Consider the following 19213-nt stretch of genomic DNA (forward strand, 5'->3'; position numbering starts at 1 on the left):
ACTTTTAGAGAGAATGTGGTAATTAAAAAAAAAAAAAAACGCAGACAATGGGCAGCCTGGGTGGCTCAGTGGTTTAGTGCCGCCTTTGGCCCATGGCCTGATCCTGGAGACCTGGGATCGAGTCCCACGTCGGGCTCTCTGCATGGAGCCTGCTTCTCCCTCTGCCTGTGTCTCTGCCTCTCTCTCTCTCTCCCTCTGTGTCTCTCATGAATAAATAAATAAATAAAATCTTAAAAAAAAAACAAAAGGTAAAAGTGTCTTTTTACATTGTCAAAATAACATTAACTCCTGTCAAACAAAATAACAAAATAATACAACTAAAAGTTATTCCTGAATATGTCATCACCTGGTCTATTTCCAATTCCCACATATACCCAAAATGTGTTTTGGTATCATCTAAACAGTGTCCCTCAATACCCCTTTGTTGGTGCTTTGACTTGCAGAATGGTTTTCTACCAGCAGGGATTTTCCACCTTAATTGGGAATATCCTGCTACCCTTGGGTCCCTGTGTGAAGGAAGGGGCTATCTTGAAGCTGCATTTAATAGCAGCATCAATCTACTTTTTTATCAGATATAGCAACAAATTGTTCTGTGATAGGGGTGGAGCACCAGACAAAACGGAGCTTTGGGATTATAATGCTACACATCTTGTATTCGCATATTTGTCCCTGCAAGACAATTGTCCAAAGTGGCTGAAGAGGGAGTTCAAAGGTTCCCTGATAAACAAACAAAAAATCCCAGTATTAATGACCTTATTTCTTTATGGCTTTATTTCTAATAATTATTTGATATTTGACAGAAATTGGCTTAAACTTGCTTTCACTACAGTAATCCACCTTATGAGGAGGCTATGAAGGTGCTTCTTAAAGTTAGAGAGACTGATATTTATGACCTTCTGAATAAAAAAGAAAATTCCGACAATTGTTAAATGATTGGATCAATAATTTCTTAAAGCTTATCAAAGATGATCAATTATTATATCCAACAGATGATGAGAGAGATTACAAAAGATGGAGGGGACATTGTGAACAACAATGAGAAGCTTGGAATGTTCTTGTGAGTTAAACCACAGGTAAAGTACAATTAGTGTTAAGCAAAACACTAAAACCAATATATCTAAGTATGCTAATATCAAAGATAAGGCAAATCAAAGAGTGTTGGAATTGATCAGAGAAAATTTCCTAGAGACAAGCTTTAAATCAGCTATTAATGGGGAAAAAAATAAAGCCACACAAGACAAAAGCCCAGACACTTAGATATAGAGAACAAACTGGTGGTTCTGCGAGGCAAGGTGGGTGAGGAGATGGGTGAAATAGGTGATGGGGATTAAGAGCATTGCGTGATGTATGGAATTGTTGAATCACTATATTGTACACCTGAAACTAATCTAACACTGTAGGTTAGCTATACTGGAATGAAAATAAAATAACATAACATAACATAACATAACATAACATAACATAAAGCACACTTATCTTGATGAGCACAGAATAATGTATGGAATTGCTGGATCATTATATTGTTCAGCTGAAACTAACAAAACCCTATGAGTTTATTGCATACTTGGGAAAAAATGGTAAAAAAAAAAAAAGAGTGAAATTATCATACAAGTTAAAAATAATCAGCTTTTAATAGAAGAAAGAGGTCTGATTGAATTAATAGAATCAGATCTTGTTAGTTTGAAAGGGCAACCTTAATGTTTTAAATAGATGAAGAAGTTTTCTAGGTAGAAAAGCCTGGATAACATAGGCAAGGCATAAATATGGGAACCATGGTCTAAAGAGAATCTAATGAAATGAGGATGGTCAGCCTAAGCCTTTGTAACATAATTTTGATGTTGCCAATACTTGTAATCTATGCAGTAACTCCACCAAACAACTTTCCAGCAAAAGGTGACAAAGACCCCTTTCAAACTGAAAATTTTTTAAGATCTTGGTATTAATTTATATTTGGATTTTCAATGAAAAGGTGAAAGTTTAAGTGTTGAAAAATGAATGTAGTATATCAATATATGGAAGAACAAAAGCAACGCTACAGAAAAGACAAGGACTACTTCAGTAATCAATAACGTGATTAATGAGTTTATTTCCTTGCCAGGCAAAGGAACACAGACCAATAAAGCAACTTATCATTACCTTAGTAGCATGTCTTTATCCTAGTGAATTATCTTAGTGGAAAAAAAATCAATGGGTTTTAATGTGCTAGAACAGTGGGGTTTATTAGGATAATGCTAATTAAGGATTGAAAATCACATTTAGGATAGGACAGAATTAGGTTCCTAAGTCTGTATTTAAGTGGTTAAAATGAGTCTTGTTGTTCCTTGTTCAGAAAAGAATCTTTGCTTGGATCTAGTGAGAATGTAGTGTACTGATAGCTCTCAAAATATTTTTTCATTTATCACTTTCAGCAGATGGCCTCTCACAGTTCATGATTACAGTTTCAAAGAGTTGTCATAAAAAAATAGCATTTAGTTTTGATATCTTTTAGGCAAGCACCACCTTTAGTGGCAAAGTCTCATTTTACTCAATATCGAGTTATCTAAGTTGGATTTCTGTGTGATTAAATTCTCTAGTGTGTCTTCATCCTTCCACTTCTTATACTTCATGGCCCCAGACAAACAAGGTTGGCAAACTACGAATCATATCAGTTGTGATTTCTGATAAAGGTATCATGAATAAACTTCCCAGGTAAAAGGTTCATTGCTTAACATTTCTGTACCTTGATTGAGTAACAGGGTGGTGTGGGATGATAATGTTTTCCATTTGCTGGAAATGATTCACCTGTGTTCATCTGGAATAACTTGATCCATCTGTTCTCATATAATTTATTAGATTTACTACATCCATAAAGTTAAATTTAGATTCTTAGAAGACTGTATGAGCCAACATGAATTTACAAAATAACCAACTCTATACTTTTTTCCTTTGACCTGAATAAGTTAGGTCAAACTTCACGAACAATTTCACATTTCTTAAGGTAACATTTAAAATACAGCAAAATATGTCCCTTCCTTATTCAGAGTAAGCTGGAAAAGGGATCTGTAACACACAATGATTCAACTTCTCCCTAACAGAAGAGATATCAGTGATTGGCATCTTCCAAAGTGAGTTATATTCCTTTATAATGTTTACCAATTGGCATTTTGAAATGCAGCCCTTCATATATGCCTTATTTTAATTCAGAAACTCTTCAAATTAAAAATTGCAAAGAATCATATGTAAATAGGTAATACTAAATGAATGTATACTAGTAAATACCAGCTCATCCACTAATCTTACATAGTTAATAAATTAAAGTCATTTGCCTATGTGACCACTGACTGTAGTTACGTAGCCTTAGACAAGTTACTCAAATGTTATGTGCCTTCATTTCTTCATTTGTAAAATAGAAATAATAATAGCATCCATTCATAGGGTTCTGGTGAAGACCAAATAAGATAACACATGTACAATTCATGGAGCCTGACACATACTAAGTACAAAATGTGTTAGATACCAATATTATTGTCACCAAATTCTATACATTTGGGTGACAGCCTTTTGCTCATTATTACTCTTATCATGAAATCGTTCAGTCAAGAAGTAGGAAGGATAATTCTCATGGGCATGGCATTTTATTTTGAGAGATTATGAATAGTTAGTTTAACTTCCCAGTTAGAAATCTGAGATAAAAGAAATTGGGGACATTAATTATTTTCTTAGATAGGACAAAGACAGAGCAATAAAAGAGTTCTCAGGTTTGACACATCCTGATCACTAGCTCTGTGATTTTTAGAAGGAATTAATGGTAGCATTATAAATGATAGCTATTTGCTTTTTCATGCTTTCCTTATCTTTACATTTTTTGAAGCCAGGCAAGTATCACTTCTACAGCTAAAATTAAAATAAGCAAACAAACACAAATTCTGAATTTCTTTTTAAAGAAGGAAACTAAAGAAAATGTTAATTTAATAGTAACTCTACGTGTTGAAAATAAAGCTTTGTAATTTTAGTAAATAAGCTTTAGTTAAGACAGTTAAAAGCCTCACATCATAATCTGATGATATGCATAAATAAAGCATAGCCACAGTGACTTGGAAAAATAATTTCTAATTTATTGTCAATGAAAAACTTGCTCATCTTAGGCAATATGGGACACCTCCCTTTCCCAATACACTCACAACAGAGCAAATGCAATGTTAACATTGATATCTCTCAGAACTAAAATCTTGACCTCCAAATTTCTAGTTGCCCATTAATGGAAAGCACCTCTTTAAATGTCTTTGAGGATTCTCAAAGGGGCTTACAAACTGTGTTTCATCAGTTCTGGCCTTTTATCTCCTTCTGTTATTGGTGCTGCTCCTCAGTCTGGTTTGACTTCTTAGACAAGGTGCCACCTTGAAGCTAAAACCCTCCTCCTCATCCGTTACTATACCACCATGCTTTCTTCAGGATGCTCAGTTTGTGGAGAGGCCTTCTAGCAGAGGCATACGTCCTTTAAAATCTCCTGGTAGTTAATGATAGTGGTCTTTCACTTGCTTGCACGAGTACATAATCAAAGCAGGTTCCCATGGCCCAGGCACCCACCAAGAGGGGCAACTCCATGCAGCCACCAGTTTTCTTGACCATCAAGTGTCACCACTGCCATCATCCTCTCTGCCACAGAATACCTCCCTGATTTACTCAGGCATCAGTATTATATACAATGAGATGAATATTTGCCAACTATTATGTTCACTGATTATGCTTAGTCAGGGAATGACTACTTCACAGCGAAGGTGCTGGAGTCCCCAAATATTGTAGTTTTTCTGGGCTTATGTACTTTGTAATTTGTCCCAGGTTATGCAAATACCCTGACAGTCCCCAACTGGAGTTTCAAAATCAGCCAGGTCCTTACTAATAGGATTTTTGGCTAAATGTGGACTCACAATTCCAGATTCTTCCTTCCATTTGGGGTTCTGCTGTGTTTTTCTGTCTTTTCTGTGATCTGTGCATTGTTGGGGCCATTCAAATTGATCAAGTACACTTGTATATCATTATATTAAAATGGGTTCCAGTCTCTTTTCTCAACCCCTGGAAGTCAACCTCTCAACAGATGAGTAGATTCAGAAAGGTATCTACAAACTCTTAGAAGACATAGGAAGGAAAGCACCCCAGATAAATTTCAAGTAAATATACTTTTAGTATGTATTCACTTCTCAAAAAATGAAGTTGGTAGCTCTTTTTTTCAGCCCCTTTCAACTTTCCATGTTTCAACTAAATAAAGTGTTGGAATTCATAGACCAAAGAGTGGTTAGCCAACTCTATAGGCACATCTTTTAAGACTCGCATTTGTCAATGTTTCTGACTTTTGCTTGTGATATCATCATTTACATAGCAGTAAGAGATAATCTATACACTCTAAATCTTTTTTGATTAAAAGTAAATACCTGGAAGTATTAAAACAGTATGGCACTATGTAAGGTAGAAGTGTGGGAAAAAGAGAGAGAGTGAGAAAAAGCACAGGAAAATCAGAGAGGAGATGTGCTGACATCCTAACAGTGGTTGTGTTGAAAATGTTTTTTGGAGGGAATATTTGGTAATTTTTTGCCCTTTAAATAATTGTAAAATGGTGTGGTTGAGCCGTTTTCCTTTTTTTTTTTTGTAAGATGAGAAAAAAATAATTTATAAAACACAGTAATTTGGGCACCTGGGTGGCTCAGTTGATTAAGTGTCTGCTTTCGGCTTAGGCCATGATCCCAGAGTCCCTGGAAGGAGCCCTGCATCTTAGGCTCCCTACTCAGCGGGGAGTCTGCTTCTTCTTCTAGCTCTGCCTGCCCCCTCCCCATGGCTTATTTTCTCTCTGAAATAAATAAAATCTTTTTTTAAAAAAACTATAGTAATTCATACATCTTTGGACCTCTTACATCTTTAGGATATGCATTTGTACCCTTTGAATGACACTGCATTTGTACTGAATAGCTTCTCTCAATTTTGAAGTAATAGAAATAATACCAACTCTTTTGCCACAAATTATTTTTATTTTAAACATTCTGCTATTCGCTAAAATGATATTAATATATTCTAGTTTTTCCATTTTGAGTGTTATTCTCAAACTATCAGATGAAATAAAATTCAGTTGCTTTCTTATCAAAACCTAAAATCACCTGCATTACAAATAGGAAAGGAACCCATTTCCCACAAATTCAAAGCCCACTTCTATTCTGTATAAGATGTGGTCAAAAGTAGAGTGCACTGTCTTAGATAAACCATTTGATTTATGTGGAAAACAAGAAACTCCAGCCAGTGTTCAAGGATTTCAAATCTGTTGTATTGAAAGTAAATTTAGTTTCATATTTATTATACTGATCTCCACTATTCATTCTCTCTGTCTCTCTCGTTCTCTGCTCTCGATACATGTTCTGATGAAAAAGTACCTCATATAAAGGTCAGGTTGTGAAAAATGATCCCATTTATTTTGTAAATAGTAACATACAATTTCTTACTTTGTTTTTAGATAGCAACAATATTTCATATAGTTCCTTGAAAGCTACAGCTGATAAAGTCAGTTGTGTAGCCCGTAGAGATTGCAGTGATTTGTTTCTCTTTAACTTGTCCTTGATCTGACTTATGAGCCTCTTTTAGAACAAATAGCTCCCCAAGAAAGAAAAAAGAAGTCTGTATGCCCACCCTCTACCCCAATTCATACTCAGATACTCTACAGAAAGGACACTAAACATGGCCCTAGGAATGCAAACTTGAAGTGTAAGAGGCCTGTGACAATGTTTGTGGCCAGTCCTGGTGATCAGATATGGAAGAGAGAAAATTATGTCATATTTTTCTTCTTTACCAGCTTCATAGATTTCTCTGTTCTAGGATATATAATGAAGATAAATAGAATGCGACATTTTTTTCCTACCTAACCCTGACCTGGGAAAGAATGGCACTAGACTAAGAAAGAAATTCCAGTCAAGGACACTATATAAGGTCTCAGTTCTAAGGGCGTCAAGGAGCTGGGCTCATGGTATAGGCTAACAGGGAAGGCCATGAGAACCTTTGTATTGGATGAGTCCTTTTATCCTTAATCATCGGGAAACAATCATTGTGAACATTAGCAGGAAATGCACCAAAGGTTTTTCTTGAGCAAGGCCACTATCTAATGCAGGAGTCATCAGTTAATCTGGTGGCCTTTGAAAATTCTCATTTGTCCCCTGAGTCCAGAAGATAGTTAGTGTTCCATCTGTTCCATTTTATCAGCAGGGAAGGATGTAATGTGAAAAAAGAGAGTTTTGGTATATCTTATCCCAAAGATTAAAAAACTAAAAATAATAGTTCATGGGGTTTCAGTTACCAATCTAGATTCAGGTTAGAAACTACCGTTATGAGAAATTTGCAAGGTTTGTGATTCCCTGTGTTTACAATTTTGTAGTTGTTATGGTGACTTTCTGTTATTAGCAGCCTTCCTGCTTGTCCTTGAAAACAACAAATACTAAAGGTACTAGGGTGACTGTATCACATTAGAAGACCATGGGGGCCTGGCCTGGGGTTGTATGACTTTAGAAAAAATTTTAGCAATGAAATACATTAGGAGATATTTCTTAACAGTTTTAATTTTATTTGCAAAGTTTATGGAAACTTTTTTTTTTTATTTCTATAATATTGGATTAAAAGTTTATACAAGTAAGAAGTGCCAGGCTGTTCAATAAAAGACATTTAATTGAGTTTTCTAAGGGGAAGGAAAACAAGGCTTAGGCAAGGTCAATGCAGAATATCCCCAAACCTCTCTTCCTCAAATTATCTTACCCTCATTGTTGCAGAGATATAGCTGTACTAAGGAATACATTCATCACGTTAGTAAAAGACAGTCTGGTCCATTCACTTGGCATAATTCTCAAGAAGCATATTTTAGTAGTAAGTTATATATTTCTTATCAAATACATTTTCTTTATGTCCCCACACCAAATAGTTAGCAGGCGGCAGAAAAAGTAATAAGATAATCCTGAGAACTATCTTATTAAGTCATTTCCCTTCCTATGGTTCATATACAAGTTTATAAAAGGTTCTAGAGGATAAGCCAAAATGGAACATAGCATTATGCAACAAAAATTAAAATTAGAAGACTAAATACCCATGAATTCAGAATGCTGATTACCACTTCTCAATCCAAAAATATAAATAATTTCAGGCAATTGATCATGTGCTTCTCTGGCCTGGAAGAACTTAGTAGTTATTGATGGCGGTCATCACCTTATTTGCTTGTATATTCCTCTAAAGGAATCTGCCCACCTGTAAACCCATGCAGCCACATGTTCACATCCTTCTCATTCCTGACTTTGCAATGAAAGCAGGACTAGTACCTGATTAAAGGCAGTTAATCCATGGGATGTTGAATTCGCAGGATGTTGAATCCTTTGGCCTGACATGAGAGTTAATCAGTTTGTCTCTTGACTACAAGTAGAAGTGAAAAATTCACAGTTGGAAAGCTGAGAGACAGTAGGACCAGGACTCCTACAATATGGCCAAGTCATAATTGCAAAGTCTTAGAAGATAAAATCTATTAACTACAAATTCTAAGCTTTCAAGAGATCCTGAGAAACCCTCCCTCTAGGTTTAGTGAGACCTTGGTGTGACGTCTCTTACCAAATTTCCATGAGAAGCCATTTATTTTCCAAAGGGCAGCCTTATAATAAATCGAATTAACTTGAATTTTTTCCACTTGTTGCAACTATAAGAAGGCAACCACAATGCCCTATACTCTATTTTCCATCAGAGCAAAATGTTTTCCAGGCATTATTTAAAATTTACATTCTCTGTGCAGCATTCTTTTTAGCCTATCCTACACATTTCATCTTAATATAAATGTATAGATTGGATAATATAAAGCAACCTTCATTTATTTTCTGTAGTTGTTTTCCTTTTCTTGTTCAGTGGGTTTCACAAGAACTGGGAGCAAATTTTCTTTTCCTGTGCCCTATATAGCACATAATATATTCGTGTATCAAATAGGAGCTTTGAAAAAGTATTATGATTTGGGACGCCTGGGTGGCTCAGTGGTTAAGCGCCTGTCTTTGGCCCAGGGTATGATCCTGGGGTCCCAGGATCGATTCCTACATCGGGCTCCCTGCGTGGAGCCTGCTTCTCCCTCTGCCTATGTCTCTGCCTCACTCTCTGTGTCTCTTATGAATAAATAAAATTTTAAAAAATTAAAAAAGAAAAAGTATTATGATTTAAGAGACCCAGCTAAGTAGAAAGGAAAATATTACATTTGCAATAAGTGGATGAGATTAATAACCCAAGGCCTGTAACCCATGTGATTCCAGTCACCCTGTACTTCCAACTATGGACTAAGCCAACCATCAAAAATCTCCAGTTGCCACATGTTCTGGGCCAAATGCAGCATGGCTCACAACATAGGCCTGGTCCCTTCAGTCAACATCATGAGTCCAGTCTAAGTCTCATGGGTCGTCACATGGATACCAGTCCCCTACTCTTCTGTAATACTGTTAATCTAACTTCATCTCCCATCCTTTTCCATCCTCCCAAATGCTTCCCTTGTGACTTCTGGAACTCCTACTCTGTCATTCCCACATCCCACAATCTCTGAAAATTTCCTACCCCTTATTGCTCTAAATGAAGTTTGGCTCTTGCCTGCATACATTTCTTCCTGCTTCTCTCTCAAATACAGACATAAATTATTCTCTGTTTCCTATGGGCCTTACATTCCAGAGATTGAATGAATCTTTTCATAGTTCCCTCACTATCACCCCTAAGCTGTTCTACATCTTTTTCAAAACTGCTTTTTTTTTTTTTGAAGCACATATCAGAGTGCTTACCACTCTCACTATACATGATACGTCATCTAGAAAACTTACAAATTCTATTTCATTGATGGACTCTGCTACTCCATTCATCAGTCATTGTGAAATTAATAGCCATCTAACACCATGGCCTCTCAATGCTTGGACCTTTCAGGACCCAACGGACTTTTCCTCCTTTTTATCTCAACTACCCTTCATTCTTTTATAGTTACTTATACTCTTCTGTTCTATCTCCCTAATCTAGTTCCAGTCTGTTGGCTCTGTTACTTTTTTTATTGTCTATATCCTCCTTCTATGTCCCTACTTCCTATATGCATAGATTCCATGGTCCAAAACTATAATGACTCCCTTATAAAAATTCTTTCACCATACTGGGCTGGGAAAACCCTAACCCTAGTTAGACTCAATCATCTGCTTACTTGATACAGCTGTTTCCAAGCAGCTAAAAACCCTGGACAAATTCCACATACTAACTGGACTTACTATAAACTTGTGTTTATGTTAATGGGCATCTGACACTGCTCTAATAAATCCACTTTCCTCTCTGAGACTAGTTAACACCTTGCTCTCCTTAAATCTCTATTTTCCACATACAGTTTTCAACAACTTCCAACTCATACTTTATTGAAAAGAATAAAATCTCAACAAGAAAAGCCAATCTCATCTTCCTGCTACCAATGTTCCCAAACTATCACCAACCACACACACACAAACACTGTTTACTGTCCTCTTCTAATGGTATTAGGATCCTTTTTCCTAGCTAAGTCTAACCCCTCCTCTTATGCCTTAGATCCTATCTTTCTTTGGCTTTATAACAATATTGATTATGATTTATCCTCTTCCCTATGTCATCAGTTTTTCTTTCTAAGCTGGATCATTTCCTAAATTGGAAATATGCACTGATATATTCATCATAAAAACAAGCAAAGCCTCTTTTTAAAAAGATTTATTTATTTGAGAGAGAAGAGGGATCAGAGGGAGAGAAACTTTAAGTAGACTCACCACTGAGTGTAGGGCTCAATCCCATTACCCATAAGATCATAACCTGAGCTGAAACCAAGAGTTGGATGCTCAACTGACTGAGCCATCTCAATCACCTGAACAACCCAGGCACACCCAAATAGCCTTTTTTTTTTTTTTTTTTTTAATCCTATCTGAGCTTTCAGCCATAGCTGTGTGTCTTGGATCTCCTTCACATAAAATTCTTCCTAAGACTTGTCTACACCTATTGTTTCCACTTGCTTACATCACATATTCTTCTCAATCCACTACTGTTGAGCAACAGTCCTCGCAATTTTATTAAACTGACTTTTTTCAGAGTCACCAATAACCCGAATCTTGTCAAAGCCAATGGCCATTTGTCTGTCCTCATCTTACTATGATTCTTCTCTCAACAATTGAGAGCTGGCCTTGTCTCCTTTTTTCAGCAATTTATTATTCAATTCTGTGACTGCAGTCTTATTTTTCTTCACACTTTACTTGAAACTTCACTCTGTCTGCCTGTCTCTCTCCTTCTCTCACTCCTTCTCTCCCTTCCTCTTTTTCTCCCTCTCTTTTTATCTGCCATTCCTAGCTTCTTCTCCCCCATATGATCTCTATGTTGATGTCTCAAAGCCGATGTCTATATCTTGAGCCTTCATCTTTCTATGGCATTAAAAATAGCTATATACTAAAGATTTCCACATTTATATGTTGATACTCAATCTCTTTTTTAAACTCTAGACTTGAATATATAACTGTTCAGTTCATATGTGCAATGGATATTCAATGAACATTGGCATAGCTTACTCTTTTATGATCTTTAGGTCTTTCTACAAACATTACCTCCCTGCCGAGGCCTCCCTAAAAATCCTAGGAAAAAACAAACCCACTTTAGGATTTCAATTTTCTTTGCAAAGTTAAATTCTTCTTCATAACACTTTTCACCATCTGTCACATATTATTTATTTATTGTGTCTCTCCCCCATGACCCAGGAAATCTAGCTTCATAAAGACAAAGATTAATTCTGTTGCCTTCACAGCTATATTTCCAGGGCTAAGTATAATCATAGACTGATAAAATGTATTCAATAAATATTTATTGAATTAATATTCCTTACAATACACCTCTCCCAATTCAGAAAATGGCACCACTGTATACCCATTTGCTCAAAACAAAAGCCTCCTGAATTTTTTTTTTTTATTTAAAAAAAATTTTTTTTTAATTTATTTATGATAGTCACAGAGAGAGAGAGAGAGAGGCAGAGACACAGGCAGAGGGAGAAGCAGGCTCCATGCACCGGGAGCCTGACGTGGGATTCGATCCCGGGTCTCCAGGATCGCGCCCTGGGCCAAAGGCAGGCGCCAAACCGCTGCGCCACCCAGGGATCCCAAAAGCCTCCTGAATTATACATGATTCTTCTCCTTCTCTTACCCTCCACATCCCATCCTGTCAATCTAATTCAAAATGCATACCACATCCTAACATTCCTCACTGCCTTAATTATTACTTTCTTCCAGTCAAGGCACCATCCTATCTCACTGGGCTATTTCTGGAGCCTCCTAACCATTTTCTGTGTACCCTCAATTTTGCCTCCTGCTCTAAGATATCTTCCCACACACAGTACAGCTGACTGACCTTTCTAAATAGTAAATTTTATCCCACCACACCTGTCCTGAAAATTCTCTAATAGTTTCCCACTAAGTCTCTAAAATATTCCAAACTATTCAACACAATACATGAGATCCTTTACAATCCCCTCCTTGCTCATATCATCATTCTTATCTCTTCACCCTACACCTCATCATTTCCTTTGAACACACCATGAGCAGTTCCATCTCAGGTCCCTCTCTTTGGAACATTTTCTCAGTCTTTACCTAGTTGATTTCTGCTTTTAACTTGAGTCTTAAATGATACCTCTTCAGGCCTTCTGTACTCATCCTTTCCAAAGCAATTAGTTTTACCTGGCCTCCAAGCACAGATGTATTATCTTGGGTTTTCTACACATAAGTACTTTCTGAAATTCATTTCTAATATGTCTGTTTGTTTGCTTTTGTTTAATGTCTTTATCCATCTTTACCCAGAAGACTGTAAACTTGTGGGCAAGACCATCACCTTTGCTACTCTATGTCTAATACCTAGAACAGTATCTGACACATGGTAGATGCTCAAGAAATGTTTGTTTTCTGACTGACTACTTTTAAGTTGTGTCATCAGCCAGACCCCAAGACTGACCTTTAGTGTCCTGTTTATACTCACTAATTTGTCTTATATCCTTAAGCTCTTCTTTCCAGCTTAACTCATTTTTGTTAAATTCAATTTAATTAGCATAGTGTCTTACTAGTTTCAGAGGTAGAATTCAGTGATTCATCTGTTGCATATAACACCCAGTGCTCATTACATCAAGTGCCCTCCTTAATGCTCATCACCCATTTAGCCCATTCACTCACCAACCTCCCCTCCAGCAACCCTGTTTGTTTCTTAGAGTTAAGAGTCTCTTATGATTTGTCGCCCTGTTTTTGTCTTTTCTTTCCCTTACTTCTTAACTCAGATACATGAAACCTGAATCCACCACCCTGATGATAGCAACTGCCTTGACCTTCCACTGGCCTAGACCATCCAGACCACCACTGGATGGTTTATTCTTTTTTTTTTTTTTTAATTTTTATTTATTTATTTGTGATAGTGAGAGAGAGAAAGAGAGAGAGGCAGAGACATAGGCAGAGGGAGAAGCAGGCTCCATGCACTGGGAGCCCGACGTGTGACTCGATCCCTGGTCTCCAGGATCGCGCCCTGGGCCAAAGGCAGGCGCCAAACCGCTGCGCCACCCAGGGATCCCCCACTGGATGGTTTAGTTGAGATTAACCCCTGACTCATCTCGAGCCTGTGGAGATAGAACACGGAGTGACCCCTGAAATAACATGCAATTACCTTTAACTCATTTAATACTAAAATCTCTGCCCAAGGAGGAGCCTCAGTCTCATTTACATAACATACAATGTATGTATAGGCATATTTCCTTATGGCACATGCATAACCTTGTGCCCACCTCTATGCAGATTGACAAGGCTTCCCTATCTAAATATTCACTCTAACCCTAAACAAAAGTATCCATTCACCCTCTACTGGGGAGTCACAGCTTTGGAAGCTGTTGCCTCCCCCGACCATGATCTTTTTATTTGCTACAAATAAAGTTTTCTTTGTGTGATAATGCACCTGGTATACTTTCTGTGATTCACCAAGAAGCAAACTCAAGTTGGTTCAGTTATAGTTGGATAACATGGTTAAATCTCAGATTACACTGTTAACTCATTGTGTGGCTGAATAAAGAATTTAACATCACAAAATGTTAATTTCATAATATAACAATAATAGACCTATAAATTGAGGACTATAATAAATCTCAACTGAGATCACACAATGGAAAGTTCTAAGTAAACCATAAAATACTATAATTATACTCTAATCACCACCTATACAGATTGCCTATATTATTAAAATCCTGTAAAGATTAGTTGGAGTTTTATCCCAAGCATAGGTCAAAAAATAAGTGAAAATGACAATTTCTACTATAGAAATATAGCTTTTGTGTAATAATACTTGATCCTTGAAAGATTATGTTAATGTGTTACTCTTTATTTCGATGATAAGAAAATAATATCCAAGATTGGTTGTCATACAATTTATTGTAATTAAGGGGAAAACATCCATAGAGAACTTTGTTCAACATTTTAAGTTAAATTTTAATATCCTAGGCATGATACTTACAAAAAATCTACCAGTATGCCTTACCAACCACCATGGACCTTCCTGATTCTGTCATTTTGCCGTCTGCTTGAACAAAACACCTCGTGTTCAGTGATGGGGAAACCCTTGAGACAAAAAAGGAAATAAAGGCTACACTTCAGTGAAATTGCAAATGTTAAATATAAATTGCAACTCCATCACACTACTAATAAGAGATAAAAGTGACTAACAATTAACCAATTAAAATGACAAGTATGTGAATCTGAAAATACACAGATTAAACTTTGACCAGAGTCAAAGATTTACTGGAAAGATCTACTGGAAAATTAGACCAGAATTATTCTGTTGAGTTGAAAATAGAGCAGTGATCTCAAAACAAAAAGTGAAAATTCTATTCCTGGATTAAGAATTTATTAACTCTGATGGAATCTTCCATTTCTCTGGGGATCAATTTCTTTTTCTGTAAAAAAAAAAAAAAAAAAAAAAAAAAAGGTGTAGGACATGACCTAGATGATCGCAAGGTCTTTTACCTGCAATTGGAATTCCAGGAGTATCTTCTGAGAGACCAGCTCCAGGATGGGAGAAGCTACAGAACAAAAAGAGGCAGTGACACAAAGCTGGAAGGAACTACCAAGGCCCAGACACGCACAGCATTTAGGTAAAAGGAAATCCAGGTGGGCCCAGATTCAATTGCTAGCTTTACTATAAACTCTCTGAATGACCGCTGGGAATTTTTGCTTTATTTTCGTCCCTGAACTCCAGAGTGTTTTGAAAATTATATGAGATAAGGGTGGGAAAGCACCTTTCTCTCTTAGGAAAATTCCAAAGAATAATTATAAAAGCCTTCTATAGCTCATAATCTCAGTGTTGCTCATGGGTATTTATTTAAATATTTGCCCAGACTCCTGCTATTATAGATGATATCAGAGATGACAGATTGCTTCTCTATTTATCAGGCTCTAAAAGGAATGTACACACTTTGACACAGCATGTTGGGAAAATCAGAACTCCCTAACTGAAAAGAAAACAACTCTGAACTTTGTGATATTAAAGATATATAGCTCTAACAAGACATGGATTTAAAGACATTTGTATTCAATAGATGTAGATTTTGCCAGGTTAGGTGAATTAAAATTGTATTGGAAAATTTCTCTGGAGATTTTGAACTTTTTTATTTTCCCACAAATTCACTTGAGTAACTTTGAGTAATTATGACTTTTTTTTTACACTTTGTTTTTCCACAAATTCTCCTATCCCAAACTAAGCAATTTAATTAATTACATTTTTAGGTTCATTGGTAAACATAGGCAATCCAAAGTAAGTATAATTGTCAGTGAGAAAAATGTTTGAGTTCCAGGTTTAGTCTAGCCTTGCCATGTGGTATTGGCTAAAAAGTCCAATTAATCAAAAGGTTATGCTCTGAATCTGGAAGTTTGGTGGTCAGAATGTTCTAACCAAGAAAAAGGTCATATTCTATTTAAAAAGCATTAAAAAATTCAACCAAGGTTTTTTATTTAATTATCCTTTTTTTTCTCCACATATATACATATATGTACACAATTATTTTAATATGAACATATAATTTTGGATTATCATTTTCCTACTGATATGGAATGCATGTATTTTTCATAGGATTTAGATAATGATCAAGTTTCTAATTTATCTCATACTCATATTTTTAGTCAAACTCAAAATAGTTGAGATAAAAACTAACCTAAATATGAGACATCATGTGCAAAACAGCGGTAAAAAGTATAGTGCAGATTAAAGTGGACTACCTGGCCACCATGGATTCGAATTCACTTAAAAATATCATTAATTAAAAATAATGTAAAAATCCTCCAAAATGAGTGTTATGAACACATGTACCCATGGTACCGATAGCTTGCTTCTGTCTTCAACTTCCTGGAAACACAAGAGGGAAATGGGAGACACAGGCAAAAAGAAAAGATGGCAGAACGAATAAAATCAAGGGAGGAGGTTTGGGAAATCAGGAGGAGAAAAACGTGGAATAACTAAGGGAAGAAAAATGAGGCAGTAGGATGAGTGGCAATTAAGTGTCCTGCTGATTTTTCTTTCCATGCCTTCCTGCTTGATACCTTGTGTCTGGTTAAAAAAAAAAAAAAAAAAAAGTTAGTGCTTTTGGATGATCCTGCCTCATAGGAACAGGGTTTCTTTTTCTACTCAATTCACAGTCAAGCAAGTGGTGGTGGAGATGAATTTTCATATTGTTGCCTCTTCCCCAAGTCTGGTAGATCTTTACAGAGAAGCATTGTGCCTCAACTACACACTCATGATCTTTTCTATAGGTTCTGAGACTTTGATATTATTACTCAGACTCATAGATCCAATGGTGAAATGAGCTTGGTAATCTTCGTATTAGCAAACACTATGATATATGCACTCTTCACATATTCTTGATGAAAACATACAGAGGAATGAACAGTGTAGGCATAACAAAATGATGAGACTATTTCATTTTTATTGTTAATATTTTAGTTTATTTGGCTTGATTTTTATTTTAAGGGCTGGGATTGGCTTGTGGAAAGCATGGTGGGATATGCACATATATATTTTATATGATATATATATGTATATAAACAAACTTGGGTACCAGGGTCGACTCAGCCCTTAACTAGCTTTGAGAATCTAGATATTCCTAGATATTCCTCAATGAACAGTTTGTTTTCAATAGATAAATTCAAATGTAGTATTCAAAATGTAGTATTTCCATACTGGTTCTTTGGATATATATATATATATATATATATATATATATATATATATATATACCATAAAATGATTACAAAAAATGTTAGTTATTATTACTACTTTTTGTAGTAATGTTACCAAACCACATTGTGCTATAATAATCTATTTCCAATTAAACCTGTTTCTTCTGTACTGATTTGTCACATTTATGGCAGTGTTTTGGTATAATTGACTCCCTTAGGACTCATACTTCCTCATTTGTAATTTTTTTCTCTCATTGGCAATTGATCCTCAATTCCCTTTGTTATAATGCATTTAGCTTTTGGAATCTTTATCCACACATGTAGCTCTGCCTGCACAGGCCATGAACTGTTCTTCACATTTGGGGGGAACAAGAGAGTTAAACTAATCTATTTATAATAACCTTGTGTTGCTATGAGATGTGCCACAGCAAAACTGAAAATCATTATCTTTGTCTTGTGAGCAGAAGGTATAAATAAGGTGACCAGAGGAGTTTTATTGCTCTTAGCAACAGATACAGAAGAGCAAAACAGCTATTCCAATAATATTGCCCATATGCTGGTGTGAACAAAAGAAAGATCTAGTAGTCCCAGGCTAAGTGAATTAGTGCTCCTCAGTGATGCCATTGCCCAGGGCTGGGTTTTGTTCTTTTTCTATGATGTCTTTTCAGTGCCAAATATCTTGTCAGTTCCCATTAACAGAGTCAGGCTGCCTAGAGTCTGGTTAGACATATTCCAAGGATGGCAATTGCCTTATTCACAGGTTGTTAATGTGATATATCCTTAGGCCTTGGATGCCCTTTGGGGTTCAAACAGTGCAAAGAGGTTTTGTTTTGCTTTCCACTTTAGTTTTCAAAGCCACCACGTTTGTTCCTGCTACCATTTCTAGCTAGAATTTTGTCGCTTTCTCTTTATCATTTCTTCTTCTTCCCCAAAATATGAAATGTAAAAGACTGACCCTGTCCATGAGTGAACTAAGTAGCTACATTTAGCTGAAATCTGAGGGAAGAAGTTGCATTTTAACTCACAAACTTGTGATTGTAGGATTTGTACTTTTTTTCTAGCACAGCTGATGTGGTTGAGGAACAAATCTCCTTTTCAAACACAGCCTCACCCCACCCCCCACCGCTGTCCTGGGGTTTCCTGCTTATTATTCATTTAAGTATTAAGAATAGTCTTTAAATAAAATAGAAACCCTGGTCGGGTCAATGTGGAGTCACAAAGGAGGAGAAATATTTGCTCACTTTTGCCTTGGTATTAGTGATACAATATGGCTTGCCTACTGTCAGAATTTTTTTAAAAAACAGCTTTTTTTTTACTCTGGTTTCTCCAATAACCTCAGCCTATTTTGTGGTGCTGCAGATAAGATTTTGATAGCCCACATTTACCCACTCATAAATCAAATACTAATTTGAGACTAACAGTATATGCAATATATTATAGTAAATACTGTGGGGAGTACAAAGATGAATTAATATAATTATCAAATGGATCAGAGTCTGATAGAAGAGAGTAACACTTACACATAAACAACTTTTATACACGCTTTATTCTCTTCCATGGAGAATGCAGTTACCATTGATTTAGGTCAAGTCAGAAATCTTTACATCATCCTTAACCTTCTCTTTTCCTTCATATCATACAACATTGGTTATAAGGTATGCATAATTTATTTTTTAAATGTTTGTGAATGTTTCACTTCTTTTCACTACCAGCGTATTAATTCATTAGCTTTCTCATTTGATTAGGTTAGTGAATTGTTTGATTTTTCTGGAGGCTGTACAGAGCTATTGAAAGATTCAGAACAAAGGAACTATGTAATTATGCCTACTTATTAAAAATATAGTATTGTTGATCATAAATAGTTTTACAAAGAGTGACAAAGACCACTTCAATCCCATTAACGAAGAAAAGGAAGAAAGAAGTTAAATCAGAAATCAATAGTACATGGATTACTAGAAACTTAGTTCATCCTCTTT

At 36.0% G+C, this 19213-nt stretch overlaps 1 long non-coding RNA gene across 2 annotated transcripts in view; it reads right to left on the minus strand.

Annotated features, from left to right (window-relative positions):
* Positions 1-14506: 14506 nt before the first annotated feature.
* Positions 14507-19213, minus strand: part of LOC140631625 (uncharacterized) — a 64555-nt gene continuing 59848 nt past the window's right edge. For both annotated transcript variants that reach the window (XR_012029151.1, XR_012029152.1), the window contains exons 2-3: positions 15033-15088; positions 14507-14627 (exon numbers count right to left, since the gene is read on the minus strand). This is a non-coding gene — a long non-coding RNA (uncharacterized lncRNA). The remainder of the gene's footprint in view (positions 14628-15032; positions 15089-19213) is intronic.

The sequence above is a fragment of the Canis lupus genome, chromosome 4 (genome assembly GCF_048164855.1).
Source record: "Canis lupus baileyi chromosome 4, mCanLup2.hap1, whole genome shotgun sequence".
Lineage (NCBI taxonomy): Eukaryota > Metazoa > Chordata > Mammalia > Carnivora > Canidae > Canis > Canis lupus.